Source organism: Oreochromis aureus, linkage group 4 (genome assembly GCF_013358895.1).
Source record: "Oreochromis aureus strain Israel breed Guangdong linkage group 4, ZZ_aureus, whole genome shotgun sequence".
Classification (NCBI taxonomy): domain Eukaryota; kingdom Metazoa; phylum Chordata; class Actinopteri; order Cichliformes; family Cichlidae; genus Oreochromis; species Oreochromis aureus.
The window spans coordinates 24,110,093-24,129,127 of NC_052945.1; the positions used below are offsets into that span (position 1 = coordinate 24,110,093).

The window sequence follows — 19,035 nt, forward strand, 5'->3', positions numbered from 1 at the left end:
CTTGTACTGAAAAGAATCAGCTAAGAGAGAAGCAACGCTATAACTGTATTGTAATTGGAATAATTGGAATATCAACCTTACCGCCCCACCAGTGAATAAATAACATTTAGAAATTCATTTAAAGTACAAAAAACATTATTGAACAATTGCCTAGAATGGGATTCACACTTCTGTTGCTTTACTTTATTGTTTTAACATTATTAAAAGTTCAAGGCTGGGTCGCCTGAACAGATTACTGTGACAAAAAACGGAGGGAGTGCGTGAGGAAGTGCAACAGGGTGAAACAAGGGTAATGTACTGGAGATATTGGAGAGAGGAGAGGACGTGTTTGGTGGCGAAGCACTCTTTGGGGGTTATTTTGCAGTCATCCCGCTGTCTTTTCCACATACGAACGCACACACAAAACCATCGGAACACATATTCCCACATTTACAGCCGTAGCTGTAGCAAAGCTGCTTAATAGCACAGTGACGAGGGCGAATTGGCTTATAGAGTGGAGGGAGGGAGAAAAGACATAATGGTGTCAATCTGGCTACTGCACACGCACATATAAAGGAACACTGATATGCCGTTTAACTCTGTGTTATACATAAATAGGTTGAATCAAAGAACAATTTGGCAACAAAATGTGTCTTATGATTGCTTATCAGTTGGGGTGGGGAGACTATAGCATAGCACACATCAAAGAAATTTATGTTTTTGCTATATATATAACAGAAAAACAAAAATCTATTGCTTTTTCTTTAGCAAGTCAGGACTGTCTCTGGGGTGGCTTGTGTTGTGTGTATGCGGTTTGCAGTTGGTTGTACCAGCGGGGTTGTTCAACAGTCATCGGTCTATCCCTCATCGATTCTTGGCAGGCAGTCCCAGGCAACAGCAACTGCCCTCGCCCCCACCCGCCTCGTTTCTCTCTCTCTGCCTCGCTCGCTCTGCTGCCACTGTGTTTTGGGTATCGCTTGTTTGATGGGGTCTGTGTGGTGCTTCAGAAATTGAACCCAGTGCTGCCTCAGCAGTTCTCTGGCCAGCAGTTGGTGCTTTGAAAACAAGTGGACAAAAAAAAGAGAAAAGAAAGACAGAAAGAAAAGGATTAAAGGGAAATGACAGAAGAATAGAGCTGCGAGAGAAAGCAAAAACAAAACTGCACTTTCTGGCAAAATTACAGTATCAGATATCTTAAACGAAATACAATTTGTTTCCTTGTACCAGAGAAATTGTTTTTTTGTGACCGTCTGAATTATAACAGTTGTCTTCCAGAAGCAAAAGTGGGAAAGTGCTGCTGCCAAAGCGCTGCAAAAGTTTCTGTTAGAGGAGGTAATAGGCGCCAGGTCGGTGTACAAAGGGTGCAAGTCGGTGCTGGCATCTTTTAGTCATGTAAGCAACAATTACGCAATCTTAACCAAGTAGCTTGGCATCAGTTTTGTAAAACCTATTTTAACAGTCATACGTGACCATGCTACAAAATTGTCACATGAGTCATTCTGGAAAGAAATCACCCACGCCTCATTTTGTTGTTCACATAAGGAAAATCAGTTGTGTGAGAGACACTGACAAGCTGACACGGTGAGTGAAAATGTGTGGCAATGTGGGGAGGGGGGCAGCAACGGGGGGTGAAGAGGGGACAGAGACAGTTAGCGAGGTAAAGAGAGGGCTAGACGGAGTGTGCAGCTTAGTAAAAGCTGTTCTCATCCTTTGAATAGAGGGTGTGATGGGAGGTGATACTCTAATAGGATACAGGACGGACAGATAAAGAGATCAGCTCCGTCTCCCTGGGAGCATTCCAGTCGGCCATCAGGTCTCCATGCAGGGCTTGTCAAATAAAACCTCTGCTTCATTCAAAGCCCTTCCCATCAGCAGGGATCCCATCCTGCCAAGCTAGCGGGTTGGAATGCATTGATGATATAAATGTAGAAGCAGTATACATCTATCAGCTCCATTTTAGTTCATCGTCTGAAGCATAAAAGAAGGCGTGATCAGTAAAAAAAAGACGTCAAATATTTGCTTTATAAATCTGGAAATTCTAATTGCTTGTTAGTTTATTTGAAAGAAGCCGATATGTTTTGCTGAAAGTCAGGAAACTTTTGTTTGTTTCACTGGTAAAAGTAAAAAACCACAAAGTTGAACATTATGTGATATAAATTGTTGTTCGTAAATGATGAAATTTAAAAAAAGAAACGTGCTTTTTGCAGACTTATAAATGTATATATAATACATAAAGGTTCAAATGTATAACGATCAGGCTGCCAGTTACATCAACACACAGAGTTAGCCTACAAAATGAGTGGTCTGGTGATTTATGTGACTACAGCGGCCTGGGGTGACATCAGATTGGATGAATTATTGTTTCAGGCCGCCCATGAGCATACCTACCTGCTATTAGAGCAACTTCAATACTCAGCTTTTGCAGTTGCTGACTATAAGCTTATATTACTGTAAGCACAGTGCATCCACCTGTGACCGTTTCATCTCGCTCAGATGTTAAGAGAGGCTAAAGAGCCACTTTTATTCATTCAGATGGAGTTTTGCTGTGCTTGAAAATCTTATCTCCAGCTATTCCACCTTTACAGCGTCTCTTCTCTTTTTCCATTTTTCTTAACTTGAGCTCATCAGTGCAGTTGCAATCCGACTGTGTTTTCCTCTGCAAAAGCATTTTTCTACGTGTCGAAGGCAGAATAATGTCAAAAATGGTTTGTAATCTTCAGTTTTGGTAGCGAGAGAAAAGCACGACAGCAACAGATCATTCATTAGCAGGGAGGTGCACGCTGTAGTACGAAAAGGAAGTGAAGCTGCACACAGAAAACTAAAAAAATTGGAGCAAGATAAAATGAGAGAAATCCAAAGGAGGGGGTAAAATAACAGCATGATGAAAAAATGTATTCATTGTTGAAAGCTAGAGTGAAGAAAAGGAGGTGAGGGGTGTTGGGGGTGGTGGTGATGGGTAGGAAGAGAGAACCACAAAGGGTGGGAGGAGTATGGTGCTAAGTAATGTATCCTGCCAGTTTTCATTGTGTCTACAAGTGAAACTGCTACACAGAAGCAAGGAGGCTGTAATAGGATAAAGACTGTACTGCAGAGGGAGGACGAGAGGAGGGGCCACTGTAGGAACACCGAAGGGGAGGGAGAAGGAGGAATTTTTTTCAAAAAAAAAAGGAAAAGGGAGAGTGAGACACTATAAACAAAATCAGTCAAGATTCAATTATTGGTTGTGTAACCAGGTTTTAACACTTCGCTGATCAGTGATGTCAGATTTGCCACCTCGGTAGTTTGTAACTTGAGGATGCTCGGAGTTTTCCCTGTAGAGAGGATGCTGTAAGATTTCACTGGATTGTCAAGGTAGAGAGTCAGTGTGTGCGGTGGAGAGTGCAGTATTTTTTTTTTTAAATGGAGAAAAATGAAGCACTGCTCGGTGAGTGTGTAACACTATGTCCCCAAATATTTGTGGCGGGATGCTGAGTGACACTTTTGTTCGATGTGCTGGATTCCACAGCACGACACGCTGTACACAAACCTCAGTTTCGGCACACATCTGAATTTTCTCGCTGCAGATTGGACAGTTTCTCTGTGTTACCTGCCAATCCTTTTAGCATTTCAGCGCAAGCTCCACCAGATTAGGTTTTCGACTTCCAGTGCTCGTCCATCTGAGCAGGTAGATATTGTGTACGCCTAGGTTAACCATTCTTCCTCTGGGGCACTTTAGAAGTTCCTGCAACTGTCAGTCACAAATATCAGCCTCTCAACAGCTCAAATGTCCCTTCCAAGCGTTGATTTTTCAGAATTACTGGCTGACTCTAGGACGCCATTATAGTCTGAACTCTCAACAGTAGATAGTGTGGATAGAGCTGAAACAGCACACTTTTTCTTTGGCTCCGTTTGCCCACAGATGATAACTCACTGTGCGCGAAAAGTATTTCCTTTCTTTGCAAAGCTTCAACACGATTTTGCAAAAAAAGAAATACACTATTGTTTACACAGTGTCATTTATCCTGTAAATAGTCTTTCTCTAGCATGTGAGCCTCATTTCTCATTACGATTGCATGCGCAGCCTCCAGACAAGAGGCTGAGTGGATGCTGTGCATGCATCCATACAAACAGAGAACTGGATGCAGTAATGATAAAATTGAAGCCTTGTGTAATTGGCTAGAATAGGCACAATGGGATGAATGTACTGTATGTGTATCTGGGTGATGGCCTTAGGGAGGATGCAAAGGGTCTGTTGTTTCCATTTCACCTCTCTTTTCCCTCTGCCTTTTTTTTCCTCTTTTTTTTTACATGTGAAAGATCACACGCAACCACACGCAAACATAGACACACAAATGTGGGGCTTTGTTTTTGCCACCTCAGAAGGCCTAACATTAACATACAAACATTTATACACTGAACATAACTAATACTGCATGATTATATATGTTTTTCCTAACAAATGTGTGATTTACCTCATGGAGACTTGATCTTTGCCTCCAAAATAGAGGAAAATCCTCGATGATGTATGCGTGTGAACACACACACACACACAAGCCCGTTCAGCTATCTTAGTGAGGACCTTCATTGTCATAATGCTTTCCCTAGCCCCTTACCCTAGACCTACCCATTAAAAATGAATGCCTAACCCTAACCCTGACCCTAAACCTAACCATAACCTAATTGTAACCCTGACACTAAAACCACATTTTGAGCCTCAAAAATACCTTTAAATGCCTTCAAATTTGTGAGGACCGGTGTGTGTGTCCTCACAAATGTGACCGTTGGTTCTCACAAGTATAGTAGAATGCAGATTTCGGTTCTCACAAAGATATTTAGACAGGAACACACACACACACACACACACACACACTTTTTGGCTTTTAATAGTACAGGTCAGAGATATACTGTTGGGGACAATACTAGCTAAAATTAGGTAAACCATTATTAGCTATTTGATAACAGTCAATAAGTGAACATTTTAAAAACTGAAGAAGACGCAGGAGAAACATCTGTCAACCATGTCATGAGTGTTGGCACTCTGCAACTTCCCTATTAGCTGTTGTGCTTGTGGCGTGTTTGGAACACCACAAACAACAACCAGCTAATCCGAGCAGAGTCTGGCAGAGCGCAAAGAGTAATCTGTGACTTTGACATTAAATCAATACAGTTTTTTAGCTCGTCTTAGTAAGCAATCATAAATAAATAGACATATCAATATATCAGATTTTTAAATCACAAATACCGGTACCGGTATCAGTCTTCAAAACTGGTCAGGTTCCAGATCATGCTGGTCTTCTTTGAAATTAATATGGCAATCACATGAAAGGAAACCGTATATGTCAGAAGTTAAGGTTTAAATTTACTTTTCTTTTACTGATTTCAAATTTTCCAAACCTTTATTCTATTCTTTTTGAAGTTTCTTTTTTTTCTTTTCTCAGTTCCTCTCCAAATTTGAAATAGATGGACACCCAGAATAAAGACAGAGTTTTTTTTGTTTGTTTTTTAAATAAAAACTGCTATAGTAGATGTATCAGTGAGCACTGAAAGATGGGATGAAAATAATTGGTGAGCTTAGCAGGAGATAACACTTCTTCATCTTTAAAAGAATCTTTTACAAACAGGCAAGTCAGGCGTGAAAAGGGGAGAATGAAAGTGAAGCAAAAAAGGGGGAGGAAGAGGAGAGAAATATTTTCCCCTTTGGCTGATTTGGCTATAAATATGTGACTCATAACGATTTGCAAATTAGGGCAACTGTTTTTTCCCCCCTACCACTGTACCCCATCTATCTCCCTCTTTTTTTTAGCTTTCTGTTTCTTTCTCTGATCTCTCTTACTCCAGATCTCTATTCCTCAATCTCTCCCACTGTATTCCCACATGTAAAGTGTGCGCCTGTGTGCATATAGATGTGTGAATGTTCATTAATTTGACTGCAGTCGGCAGGGGTGTGATGGGAAGAGAAAAAGCTCCCTAAACAAATCACACCCTTATCTGTTATCTGGCCCAGCCAATCACATGCAGATCTTATCAGTGACATCAACAAAATGCTCCGAGAGAGAGAGAGAGAGAGAGAGGGTAGAAGGAATGAGTGATGAATAAAGAGGTGAACGGAGGAGATGTACCAACAGAGGCGCGAGGAGAGGGAGAGGAGGGACACGAAAAAGCACCGACGAAGAAGAAAAAGCAAAGCGAAGATAAAAGAGAGAGACAATGGAAGGAGGATCAGAGAGAGGAGGAACGAGAAAGAGGGTTTTGCAAGACTAAAATAGACCAAGTCAAATGAGAAAACTAACAAACCGTATCGAGCACTACCAGAACTGTGTGCAAGTGTGTGTTAGTGTGGTTCAGTGCTGCCATTATTAGGTGATGTAAAGAGCTAATGCGCTGTTAAATAAAAGCAGCACTTGCTTCATTATTCATGGTGTCTAAGGTCACGGGCCTGACAATTATGTTTGTGTCTTTTCACGTGTGTGTGTGTGAGTTAATGCATGATGTATGATGCGTGCATGTGTGTGTGTCTTGCCAAATTCTTGGCCACAACTCAGTCTCTCTTTAAAGAGGATTTGAAACTTTGAGAGCTACAAAGTGGGTCAGCAACTTTGTCTCCTCTCCTCTCCTCTCATCTAATCTCCTCCCCCTCTCCTCTCCTCTCTTCTCCTCCCCTCCCCTCTCATCTCCTCTACCTTCCACTCTTCTTTCCCACTGCAAATTCACATAAAACGAACATGACTTTCAGGGGTAATTTTAGGAGCATCTGCGTCGGTCAGAGTCCTGTTTGAAACGCCGTACAGCACCAACCAGAAGAAAAGAAAAATCGAGAGAAATACCGAATCCTTGTGTTATTTTGGTGTGTGTGTGTTGGGGGGGGGGTACGGGAAGACTTCGATGTCTGCTGCCTTTGAAAGCGCGTGTTGCTCAAACCTTGCTGTACAAACGTGTTTGTGACCCAGTTGAGTCTCTCCCCCTCTGTTGTGCGAGCACTGATCCACAGATGCTCCCCTCCACTCACGACTCGAGTCAGATAGCATTACTGTCCTTAGTCCTCATACGAGAGATCACAGCGAGGCCGCGTGAGGACGACCCTGATGTTCTTCAAGATGTTCAGCCCCTAACCAGCATCACAGATGACTCATTTTTGTTTTCCATCACACGCGGCTTTTAACTAGCGCACACGGTCTTTTGCACTTCCCGTATGTTCTCTACAAATAAGTGAATGCATCATATGTTTTAGTTTCATTATTTTTTGATCTGGAGAAAACTGTGTGGAAACAGATCTATAATATCTTCTTTATGTTAGTTTGATACCACATCAATATGTGGTTTAAATTGCTCACACAAATTTTGCTACATTTTTTGCAACAGCTAGATGTACTGAAAGTATGTAAAGTTAGAGGTTTGAAGCCATATGCACAAACTAAAACCTAACAAAAGCCTCTGAAAGATGAGACCAGAGATGTCAAACTCATTTTACACTGAGAGCCACATGCAGGCCACTTTGATTTTAAATGGGCCTTATGAGCGAAATTTCTCTTTCTGTCAGTGTAAAGATGTTTAACCCCACATTTAATCCCCGAGATATCACAATATAAGACAAAGAACTGCAATTTCAACAGCGCGGCTCAGTTTTTCTACATAGAATAGAATAGAATAGAATAGAATAGCTTTTTATTGTCACTGTTACAAGAACAGTGAAAGGCAGTTTGGCATCTCTCCATGTGTGTGAAGTACACAATAGCGTAAGTATTTACACAATGACAAATTTACATTTACACAAGAAAGATATGTACAAGTTATAAATACACCTGCAAACATACACGCACATACATACATATATGTATATATACATGATAAATGTGTAAAATTACAGAAAAAGTTCTGGTAGCTCACTGCCCAGAGTTCTCCGTATCTATTGCTTAACTTCTTTGGTGTAGTATGAATGATTTTGGGTAAGGTCTGATCATCAGGAAAAGCTGTAAAACTGTAAAAAAAAAAAGAAAAAAAAAGTCAGATTCCTATTCTGGCCCCCAGGCCTTATGTTTGACACCCCTGGATTGGGCTGACCAAGAAAAAAAAGATCATCACAATGCAACCTTAGCTCATTTGATGCTTCACAACCTCCAAATATTTAGCTTGCTTTTATATGAGACAATTTAGAGGCAGTAGATCCTCAATTTTAAGAAAATTAAAGCAAATATTTGGTGTTTTTTGCCCAAAAATTCCAATCTGAAAATTTGTTGATGTTTTTTGTTGATTAAAGACGTATAAATGACTAACTGACTAATTGTTGCAACACTAATGATTATCAGAAAGACAAACAGAATTAATTAGCCAGACATTTTCACACCATTGTAAGTTTAACTATGTACAAAAGTGAAAACTGTTTAACGCTGTAATATTTGCTTGTGGCAAAAAACTGGAAGCTACAAAATAAGTCACAAAATTGATATACTCTATGCCTTTTCAGCTGACCCCTCTACTCCAATCTTTCACACTTCACTTTTTTTTTGTCCAGTCTCATTGCTCCTGTGCCCAGAAATGTAAGTGACCCATCTGTGATGGTAAAAGGTACATTAGGCATTAGGGAGTTCCCCTCTAGCCCTGTTCATGTGTATGTGTGTGTTTGTGTGAAACTCTGTGCATGTTGTTAACAGATATCGCCTGACGGAGTCCTCCCAGGAGTGCTGTCCGTCTGCTTGGCCAATGAAATGAAGCCAATTACGCTGCAGGCCTCGCTGGCAGCCAATCAAGCAGAAATGGGACAGCTTAGTGATGACAATAGCGTTCGGGGCATAGCGCTTATATAGTACTTTGCTAACATAAAAGGAAGTGTCTGAACGAAAATGCATGTATTTATTTGAGATAACATACCCTACAGTCTCTCACTATTCTCTTTCCTGCTTCTTTGATGGTGGACGCATTATACTCATATATGGCTCCATATTATTATTGTTGGACTTAAAGCTTATCAGTTTGCCCGTGTCTGAAACAGGGTTTTGGCTACTGTTGCTTTAAGACCTTCCTTCCTTTAAGCCAAGATCCGTCTATTTTCTCCCAAACAGAAGCACTGCCTCCTTCACTTGTCATTGTGGAGCTTTTAAAAACAAACCATAAACCTATCATTTCTCATTCTTCATTGGAAATGGCCTTTTCTGAAATCCAGACAACACAGTATAAGAAGAAACACCACACACGCTGGAGCACAAGGTTTATTTGGTAAATTGCCTGCTTATTGTGGGACGTACGTGTAATCAGGGATCTAGCCTTACTAATACAAGCTGTGTGAAACACGCCTTGTTAACTCTCTGTCAGTGCGCCCCAGGGTGGCTGTGGCTACAACGTAGCTGCCATCACCAGTGTGTGAATGTGTGTGTGAATGGGTGAATGACTGGATGTGTAAAGCGCTTTGGGGTCCTTAGGGACTAGTAAAGCGCTATACAAATACAGGCCATTTACCATTTACCATCAAAGCTACGGGATGGAAGGAAAGGCTAGTGTTCTGAAACCAGGTATGAAGAGCGTGAGTTGGATCTATGTAACTTGAGGACACCACATGCTTATTGACTTACAGTAGGTCTTATCAATCACAATTTGGAGCATACTCAGGACAGCCCTCCTTTGTGACCACAATAACTGCCATCATTTACAAAATAGACTGCATGTCTTAGTTTATCTGGCCTAAAAAGTGTGAATGAGCCCATAAATTTATTAGGAAGGCCTTTACTTAGATCTGTCTTTATTCAAAATGGGCCAGTGTTTGACAGCGTTTAATATAAGTAGAAGTCTTTTTGCAGCCAGCTATGTCGCCCCCTGCTGGCCATAAAAAAATACATTAAAAAGTGCACATTTAAGGCACTCCTATGGAAGCCCATTTCCGCCACAAAAAAAGTATCAATAATTCAAAATTTCGAGTTATTTTCTTGAAATTTTGACTTACTTTTCTCAAAATTTTGAGTTAATAACTCGAAATTTCAAATTAGCGTTGCCAATCAGTAATCTACATGAATGGCGTTATTTCCTTGTTACCCAGAAGCTGAAGCCCTCAGCTACAAATGCTACAGCTAAGCTACCAGAATTACAGCCAATCATGAATGCACAAATTGCTAAGTATTTTCACCGTGGCTTGACAAATGATGAAATCCTTGTGTTATTAGCTGAATCACATGGGGTTACGATTAGCAAACACACTCTCGAAAGCGCCAACTTGTTGCTATACATTGGCAGCTTACGATACAGTTTTGAGTGTGCATTCCTCTGCGCCATATCCCTCTGGGTAACAAGAAAATGAAGTAATTTACGTAGATTACTGATTGGCAGCACTAACTCGAAATTTTTAGAGTGACTTTTCTCAAAATTTTGAGTTAATAAGTCAAAATTTCAAGAATATAACTCGAAATTTTGCGAAAAATAACTCGAAATTTTGAGTTATGGATACTTTTTTTTTTAGTGGCGGAAATGGGCTTCCATACACTCCCATGTTGGCCAAAAAAATAATGTTGAAGATTTTATGATTGCAGTATTTTCTGGAATGTTTCCCCTGTTTGTAAAACGGCTTGCAACAGTAGATAGAATGATAAGGAACATCTTAGCTACGTTGCCCATTTTCTTCACCAAAACAAGTTACAATCCATTTGTATCCATTTTTATTTGTGGAACAGGAAACTGCATTTACTGTGTGTTGTGTGTTCTTTAAATCTCACTATCATCCACAGGTGGGTGGGGCTACTCAGAGTAGTGTTGGGCCCTGCCTGAGATCATATTGATGGAAACCATATTAAGGCGCTCTTCTCTCTGTGACATCAAACATAGCCACGAGCTCATTATTCAAAACTTCGGTCACATGCACGATATGGATCCATATGTATATGTGAGAGAAAATAAGAAAAGACATAATATTTCTACTTTAAAGACAAATGTGTGGGTGGGAGAGGAGTTGAGCAGTGCTCCTGTGAAAGATGCACAGAGAAACATTTCCTTCATTGCAAACCATCTTTTTCCTTGCTGGTCAATGTCAGGATGTGATTACAGATGATGATCAACATTTCTGAGAAAGAAAAAAAAGCTCTTTTTTATATTGGGATGAGGCGAGCAATATAACTTTAATGGCTGTCATAACAAATTATCATCTCTATTTCTCTTGGTATATGGTCTAGAAAACTTGTTGATTACTATATTTTAGATCTGATAGTAGCTGTTCCTGCTGCTTCCTTTCATTAGATCAAACACCGCTGTATCATTAGCACACATACAAGTGACTGATCCAGATATTTCATCTCACTCAGAAGAAATAACAGAAAAAAAAACATTCAATCGCTAACTATCACTGTACCACCTTCAACACTGTATATAGAACTATGTCTCTATATATGTCTCCCTGCTTCATCCCATTATCTTTCTCACTTCATCATCACCTTTTAATCTTTCTGCTTGTTTTCTCTTTTTCCCCCTCTTGCTCTTTGCCATTGTTGCTGCCTTCCCCTCATCTGTCTTTCTGCCACTCATTCCATCCATTCCTCCTGCCCTCCCTGCTCTGTGTCATCCTCTTCAAAGTAGGTCTCTTGGTGTCAGTAGCTGTCGGTGGCAGCGGTGATGAATCACTGATACTGCCAGCATAGTTAGCAGTGACCATGGCAGCTGACTGATGCATCTCTGTGGGGGAAACTATCAGCACATTATGCGGTATTGATTTGCCTCCATATAGTTGTATGTCGGAGTAGGAGGAGGTTATGTGATGGGGGATGAGGCATGCTCTTTTTCACTATGTTATGTTTTAGCATATAGGTTTTGTGATTAAAGTGTGAGAAAATCCCCCTCTAGGGGGAAGGTTTCTCACCATTGGACAGTGACTGACTAGCTTTCCTGATCATCTCAGTTTTTGCGTTTTGCTCTCTATTATGCTGAGAGGCTTTAATGCTTTGTTTGCTAGCAACCTACACATTAAGGTTGTCAAAAAACATACTAATTAATTAATATACTATAAATACTCTCAACTTAGATAGTCATGGGTATAAAGACTATACCATTACCTATTATACCTGTTTGTATCCAACAGTGCCGTCTTTGCCCCTCCCCTCACTAACAGCTGAACACACGAACAGTTCACAGAACTTCATGAGGAATACAAAGTATAATTTGTGTGTTCAATACCAAAGTATTGGACACTTATCATAAGTGTTAACCTGGTCAGTGCATACAATAACATGCATCTGTGGTGAATTTAAGTAGAGCCTATGATGTAGTGCACACAAGTAACTGATGCCATTGACAGCATTTATATCTGTGTGGCTATGTCGACAACAGTGTGTAGTTACAAATTTCTAGCAAGATGCACATCAGGTTATGGCACATGCTTTCAGAATGTGTGTGTGTGTGTGTGTGTGTTTTCTAAGAAGAAAAAAATAACAATCCCATATAAATAGTCATTTAATTATTAGCAAGTACCCAATAGCCTCATTAGCCATCTTTTAAGTTATTTGGATAGTGGCTAGTGGCTAAGGCTAATGATGAAGTGATAATGTTAATGTTGCTGGGTGGCAAACATTATCACTATGTTATCACTTTAACAGAATAACGCAATTATTTGTGTCTAAAATGTGTTATGGTTCTCTTAAAATCCCAGATTTAAGCAGGGAAAATGCTAGCATTAACTAAACAGAAACAGTGGCAGACTGAAAAAACAACTCCATCTGATTAACAATGAAAATCAGATGGAGAAGCACAGAACGACCCCAGACAGCCTAAAAATATTATTGGCTTTTTTGGTTTTTACCTTATTTGCACTACATTAGAGAACCTAAAATTATGTTGTCATAAATGTTACTTTTTTGACTGTTCTAATCTAATGTGATATTGAAAGTAGTGCTGAGTTTGAAATTCAAGTATCCTGACAACAATAGTATAGATTAAAGTATGTTTAAAGTACTAAAAGTTCAGCAACTAAATCTAGAATATGTACTTCTTAGCTCTTGGACAGGCTATTTTCAAGGAGTAGAGGTCCAATTCATTGGCTCACATTAGTTGAGGTGAAGTCTAGCAGTCTGACCTTCTGTAACCCATCCACCTGTCACTGGAGGTCTTTAATAAGGCAAACTTTAAGCCTTTATAGAACTTAAAAATGTGAATAATTTTTATAGCACCATTGTTATGAAGTAGGAAATTAGCTATAGAGACTAAACTTTTTTAAATTTCTGCTCTAATTTTGATCGTTTCAAAATATGACTCTGTGAGGAGTGACATATTTTTGGAGTCAGTCACAAGTAGCTGTGCAAGAAATTGCTGTTTGGGGCACTTGTACATTGGCTTCATTTCTCAGCCCTGGAGGTGGCTGCTTTTATAAAACCCTCAACAAGAAAGCAAAAAAACATGAGATTTACATCTGGGAGATTTACCACCAAATGCAAGTTACAGTACACAGAATTTGATCAGTTCCATTTGACAGCTGCAGGACTATGCTCTTTATGACTTGCCTCACTTGAATGTAAAAAAGTATCCACACACATTAAAACAAGTGTTGGAAGAAATGTAATTGGATTCGGCTACCAACGAACTGTGGGTGAAAAACAGTCTAATCCAAATTTTTAGGTATTGGTCTGTTAGGCTGTCCGTTTTGAGCCGGCTATGCTAATTTGCACTGGCTGATTTGTCCCTAGCTTGCTCTTCAATTCCAGCTGGAAGATCAAATTTGCCGTTATGTACCTAAAGGTAAATCTGAGATATCCTAATGCTGTTCCTGAAAACATGGCATTAAACTAAAAATGATTTCACACCAGTTACGTATTCATGCTCCCCCACGTCATCTCAGCCTTTCTTCTGGGCTGTTTTACGACTCCATAAATGTAGGTCTAGGGTGTTTTGTTCCTGTGTAAATCTGGCCTTTGAGGCCTTTGATTTCCTTGTTTTTCCTGGGTAGTGGGTGTTCTTCCATTCTGTTTGAGCTGAGGTTTATATTATATTGTTTGTGTCTTTGGAATAAACTCAGCATGATACACAGCCCTCTGGCACAGATACACACACACACACACAAACAAGACTTATCTCCTTACCTTGAGTAGACGGTGTGCAAGACGCGCATGCTTGTGTGCACAAACATCGTAATGCGACCACAAAATGTGTGCCATTTGTGAGTTATGTGTTTGCGTGCAGCTTTCTTGTGCATTATAATTTCCTAATAAACAGCTCCTAAACATTACAGTTTGATGTCTCCCTCTTTTTTATTTTCTTCACATTGTACCAAACTCTCGTGTTAAACGCTTCCCGTTCTTTAAAACTCTTTAAGGCGACTGCACACTAAGTGCTTCCATACAGGATTACTTTATTCAGTACTTCAGAAAGAAAACATGTTTCAACAAGTAATCCTTACAAAGAGGTTTCTTGTCAAAATATTACTTATGTATACAATAAGGGCGTGCAGTGACTTCCTAATTCAAATTCCTATTTTATTGTGATTAGCACCACAGCTCATGTGGTGGGAATTTTTTGAATTTTTTTATTTTTTGGTGTTTTGTTTGTGTTCATTTAAAAGAACGAGGTAAGACAGAAGCTGGGAAACTAAGGATTTATTTAAAAAAAAAAGATAATTCAAGGGCGCAAAACTAGGAAGGAGAAGAAGAAAACGAAAACCTAAAATAGTACGAAGATAATGGGGGGAGGTGGAGGGAAAGACGGAAATTAGGCAACTAGGTACACAGCAAAAATACCGGGACTAATTATGATGGTTATGGCTGCTGATTTTGGCAATTTTCGATAGTGATGATAATTTTCATAATGATCCCCACATTTTCTGTCTGTGTGGCAGGTGTGAAAACGCACAGTATGCCAAAGCGGAGTGAGAGCAGAGATAATAGTGCCGAGATAAATAACAAGCCGAGCTGTGGTGGGGGAAGAGGCCACTGTAATCAGATTACTACATTTTTGGGTGATTCCTCTCCCCACTTGCAAACATCTGCCACCTCAGACTTTGTCTTTTATGCCTTATTTTAAGGACACTCAGCAAGGTCCAAAAAAAGTTCAAGAAATAACAAGACTTTTCTTTTTCAGTGACATCTTATGTGGCTGTTCATTTTTAATAAGAGGATTTTTAAGGTAAAATGTTAAATTACCCTCCAAGAGTTGAGGATGGCTGTTTCTGCTTAGGTGTAAGATTTGGTTCCCAGAGGAGGGTAGCAGCATATTGGCTTTATTAGAAGAGATAGGGAGTGAGTGGGAGAGGGCAAGATGGATAGAGGGAGGTGAGAAAAGACAGGGCCTCTGGATGGAGTGCTAACGAAAAAGAAAGGAAGACATAGAGAGGAAGATATTGGACTTATTAGAGAAGAGAGTGAGTGGGAGAAGAGGGCAAGCACAGGGAGACAAATGGAGAGAGAAAGAAGAAGGGAGAGAGAGGATAGGGAGAGAGAGGATAGGGAGAGATTGGAGGGAGGGAGGGAGGGATGATGTTATTTTGTCAGTGTTTCCCCGTGGGGACTTGAATGCTTGTTAAAAAGTCCTGACAGAGGAAACCACAGCAATAACACACACATACACAAACATACAGGCGTGCACACGGGCAGTGTTCCTATGTGCTAAACTTCCAATAGGTCTCCATTCCCCCTCTGTGTGTGTGTGTGTGTGTGCGCGCGCGAGTGTGTGTTATCTGCTAAAACGGACTGCATTCATGCCAAAAATATTCCTCTGTGACGTCAAATACAGCCTCACTCTCTCTGTCTGTGTGTAGCCGCTATTGCAGTTGAAGGCTACTGTTTCCCTACAATTATGATCCAACACAAACAAAGGATGTATGGCTCCCCCCACTCGTTCACACCACAGCACATCAACAGCCTTTAAAAGCCCACTTTCTTATTCAGAGTGCCTCTCAGAGATCTGCTTATTGTTTTAAAACACTGTGATCGTGTAAATCCCAAAGAAACGTTTGCAATTTCGGTAGAACAATGTGCCGTCAGTAGAAAGACATTTCTAAAGTTCAATGTTCAGTATGAGACTATAACCTGAAGAGCCTTACTTTGTAGAATCTCATATAGGTTTATGTGCAGCTTTGATTCAGTCTTGTGACTACTAAAGAACTTTTTAAAAATATCATCTGTAATGGACGTACATTCAGCAGCCACTTTGTTAGCTACACATTGCTAGTAACAGGTTGAACCTCCTTTTGCCTTCAGAACTTCTTTAATTCTTTTTGGCACAGATTCAACAAAGTGCTGGAAACATTTCTCAGAGATTTTGGTTTGTATTGACATGACATAACCAGATCCCAAGAGTGATCTGTTGGAGAGATCTGGTGACTGGAGAGGACATTTGAGAGGACTTCAAACTGTTCAAGAAATCAGTTTGAAGTGAGCTGAGCTTTGTGACATGGAGGATTACCCAGCTGAAACCAGCGATCACAAGTGGGTACAGTGTGGAGGTAAAGGGATGGACATGGTCAGTCCATTTAAATTGTTCTCAGCTGGTACTAAGGGCCCAAAGTGTGCCAAGAAAACAACATTATACCACCACCAGTCTGAACGGCTGATACAAGGCGGGATGGATCCATGCTTTCATGCTGTTTTTGCCAAATTGGGACCCTAGCATGTGAATCTTGCAGCAGAAATTGAGGCTCATCAGACCGGGCAATGTTTTTCCAATTTTTTATTGTCCAATTTTGGTGAACTCATGTGCATTAAACCCTCGGTTTTCTGTTTCAAATGACAGGAGTGGCACCTGATCTGTTTCAAGGTTCGACTTGTTGTGCATTCAGCGACGCTTTTCTTCATGCCTTGGTTTCAATAAGTGGTTATTTGATTTATTGTTGCTTTCTTACAAACTTGAAGCAGTCTAGCCATTCTTCTCTGACATCAACAAAGCATTTTCACCCAGAGACTTGCTGCTCAATGGATATTTTCTCTTTTTCAGACCGTTCTCTCCAATCCCTAGAGATGGATGTGTGTAAAAATCCCAGCAGATCAGCAGTTTGTGAAATACTCAAACCAGGCCATCTGGCACCAACAACCACACGAGGTTCCCGGTCACTTAAATCACCTTTCATCCCCATTTAGATGCTCAATTTGAACTTTATTACTTTGTCTTATTGGTGTCTACCAAAATGCTTTGAGTTGCTGTCATTCTCTGTTTAGATTTGAATTAACAAGCAGTTGAACAGGTGTAACTAACAAAGTGACTGGTGGGTGTAAGTTAAACCTTTGGCAATGCCTTAATATCGTTAGCTTTTAAATAATTACACAAATGGGCATGTGATTATGATATGCCCATTATGTCTACGTGACATTGTTTTGGCTTGATCATGCTATCCACATGTTGTTAAAGGGCATCATAATCTACATAATACAGGAGCCTTTTTAAACCACACAGAGGCTTCGTCAGAGCTAAAACATAATTATCCATTTATGAGGTTTCATCACAAAGGAATGAAGTGTCAGCTTGTATAATGCACCAGTCTGTGAATATTTGACTGTTACAAATGTAACCAATATCTATATGGAAAGGCAGCATAACATTTTGCCCACATTTGTTAGGATTAAGCCATGTTTAACCTCCTTGCCTTCCTCTCACATCTTCTCCTATATACATATATTAGCAATGGCAACATTATTCACAGTTCATCAAAGGCACAACAGAAGCAGCCGTTCAAATGGTTAGCTCTCTATTCTTTACTAAAAAACAATACAGTGTTTGTTATGCTAATTTTTTTTTTCCTATTAGAAGACAAAAACAGTTTACATAAGCCAGTAAAAATATACAGTTTTTGAAGCAGTGCAGCAGAAAATGAAGAGCTCGTCGTTTTTTGTCTGATATGCTCATTTTGCCAGTGACTCAAAGACGTTGGGCGTGGGATTAAAAAAAAGTTACCTAAGCAACTTGAAAAAAAAAATCTTTAATGTTGTATTGCTGAAAAAATAAAATCATTTTTTAAAAAGTGTAAAAAAAAAAGTAAATAGTGATACCAGTTAATTGGGGTAGGGAGTTGACAAAGAAGCCTGCAATTTAAAAACCATTAGCAGGTGGACAGACAAACATTGATGATCTTGTTAGAGAAAAGCATCTGTAATTGGATGAGATGTATTAAGCAGGTACTACAGTCTCCTAAATGGCTTAAATTCTATAACATTGGACTCCTTTTTACTGTTAAAGCCTACAGTTAGACATTAGTATAGCTCTGTGGTGTTATCGCTGTTGTTTACAGACAGGCTGGTAAAAGACTTACATTTATGTAGTAATCAGATATACTCTGTTCTTAATAAAGTGATGCCATACACTGTTTGTGACTGTTCAAGCGGTCAGTGGTCAGTGCTGCCTGCTTCCCTCAGTTTTTCCTCCTTCCTTGTTTTTCGACAGCTATTTTTGTGCCTGTTTATATTTAGCAACTGGCCACTGAGGAATTTTTGTCATATCAGTGTGTTTCTCCTCCCATGAACCCAGCAGATAGCTGGCTATCTGTGGTTAATATGTGATATGAAGATTTGTATGACACCCCCTTTATGATAAATGCCGATTTTGACATGCGTGTTTACTACGTTATCAGACCTTTTGTCTAGGTGAGCGTTTGCCTTACAATCTCAACTCACAATACACACTTATCTCTGTGTGTGTGTGCGTGTATGTCATAAGACTAGACAGTGCAAGATGCTATCAGCAGTAGAGGATATGAGGACTACTATTTATAACTCCCCTCTCAGTCTCAATAGACACACTGTCCTGCCCCGTGGGGTAGGTGCATGCTTGTTGTGTGCATTGCTGTTGTCGTGTTTGAGTGCATGCAACAGAGTGGGAAATTTAAGAGTGGAGGGAGACCGGGAATGTGGCAGACAGGGGCGAAAGGGAACGAGCTGTGAGTGACAGCCTGTGCGTTAATTTGCACGCACGTGTGTTTTGTGTGTGCGGACACCACTAGCTCAAGGTGTGAGTGGAAAGCAAAGACATGTCACACTTGACAAGGGTGAAATGAGAGGAAATGATTGGCTGTTTTCTGATGTCACGGATTGTGAGCTGTCCTAATTAGAAACAGTCATACACTGCTTAGTCACCTCAACAGCCTCCTCTCCACTGCTCTGCCCATTCCCTCTGTAGTGTATTCTTCTCTCTGCCCTCTAG

The 19,035-nt window shown here is 40.1% G+C and overlaps 1 protein-coding gene across 1 annotated transcript in view; it reads left to right on the forward strand.

Moving 5' to 3' along the window:
* The window catches only part of grin2aa (glutamate receptor, ionotropic, N-methyl D-aspartate 2A, a), a 167,751-nt gene that overhangs the window by 90,310 nt on the left and 58,406 nt on the right, over positions 1 to 19,035 (forward strand). The window lies entirely within an intron of this gene.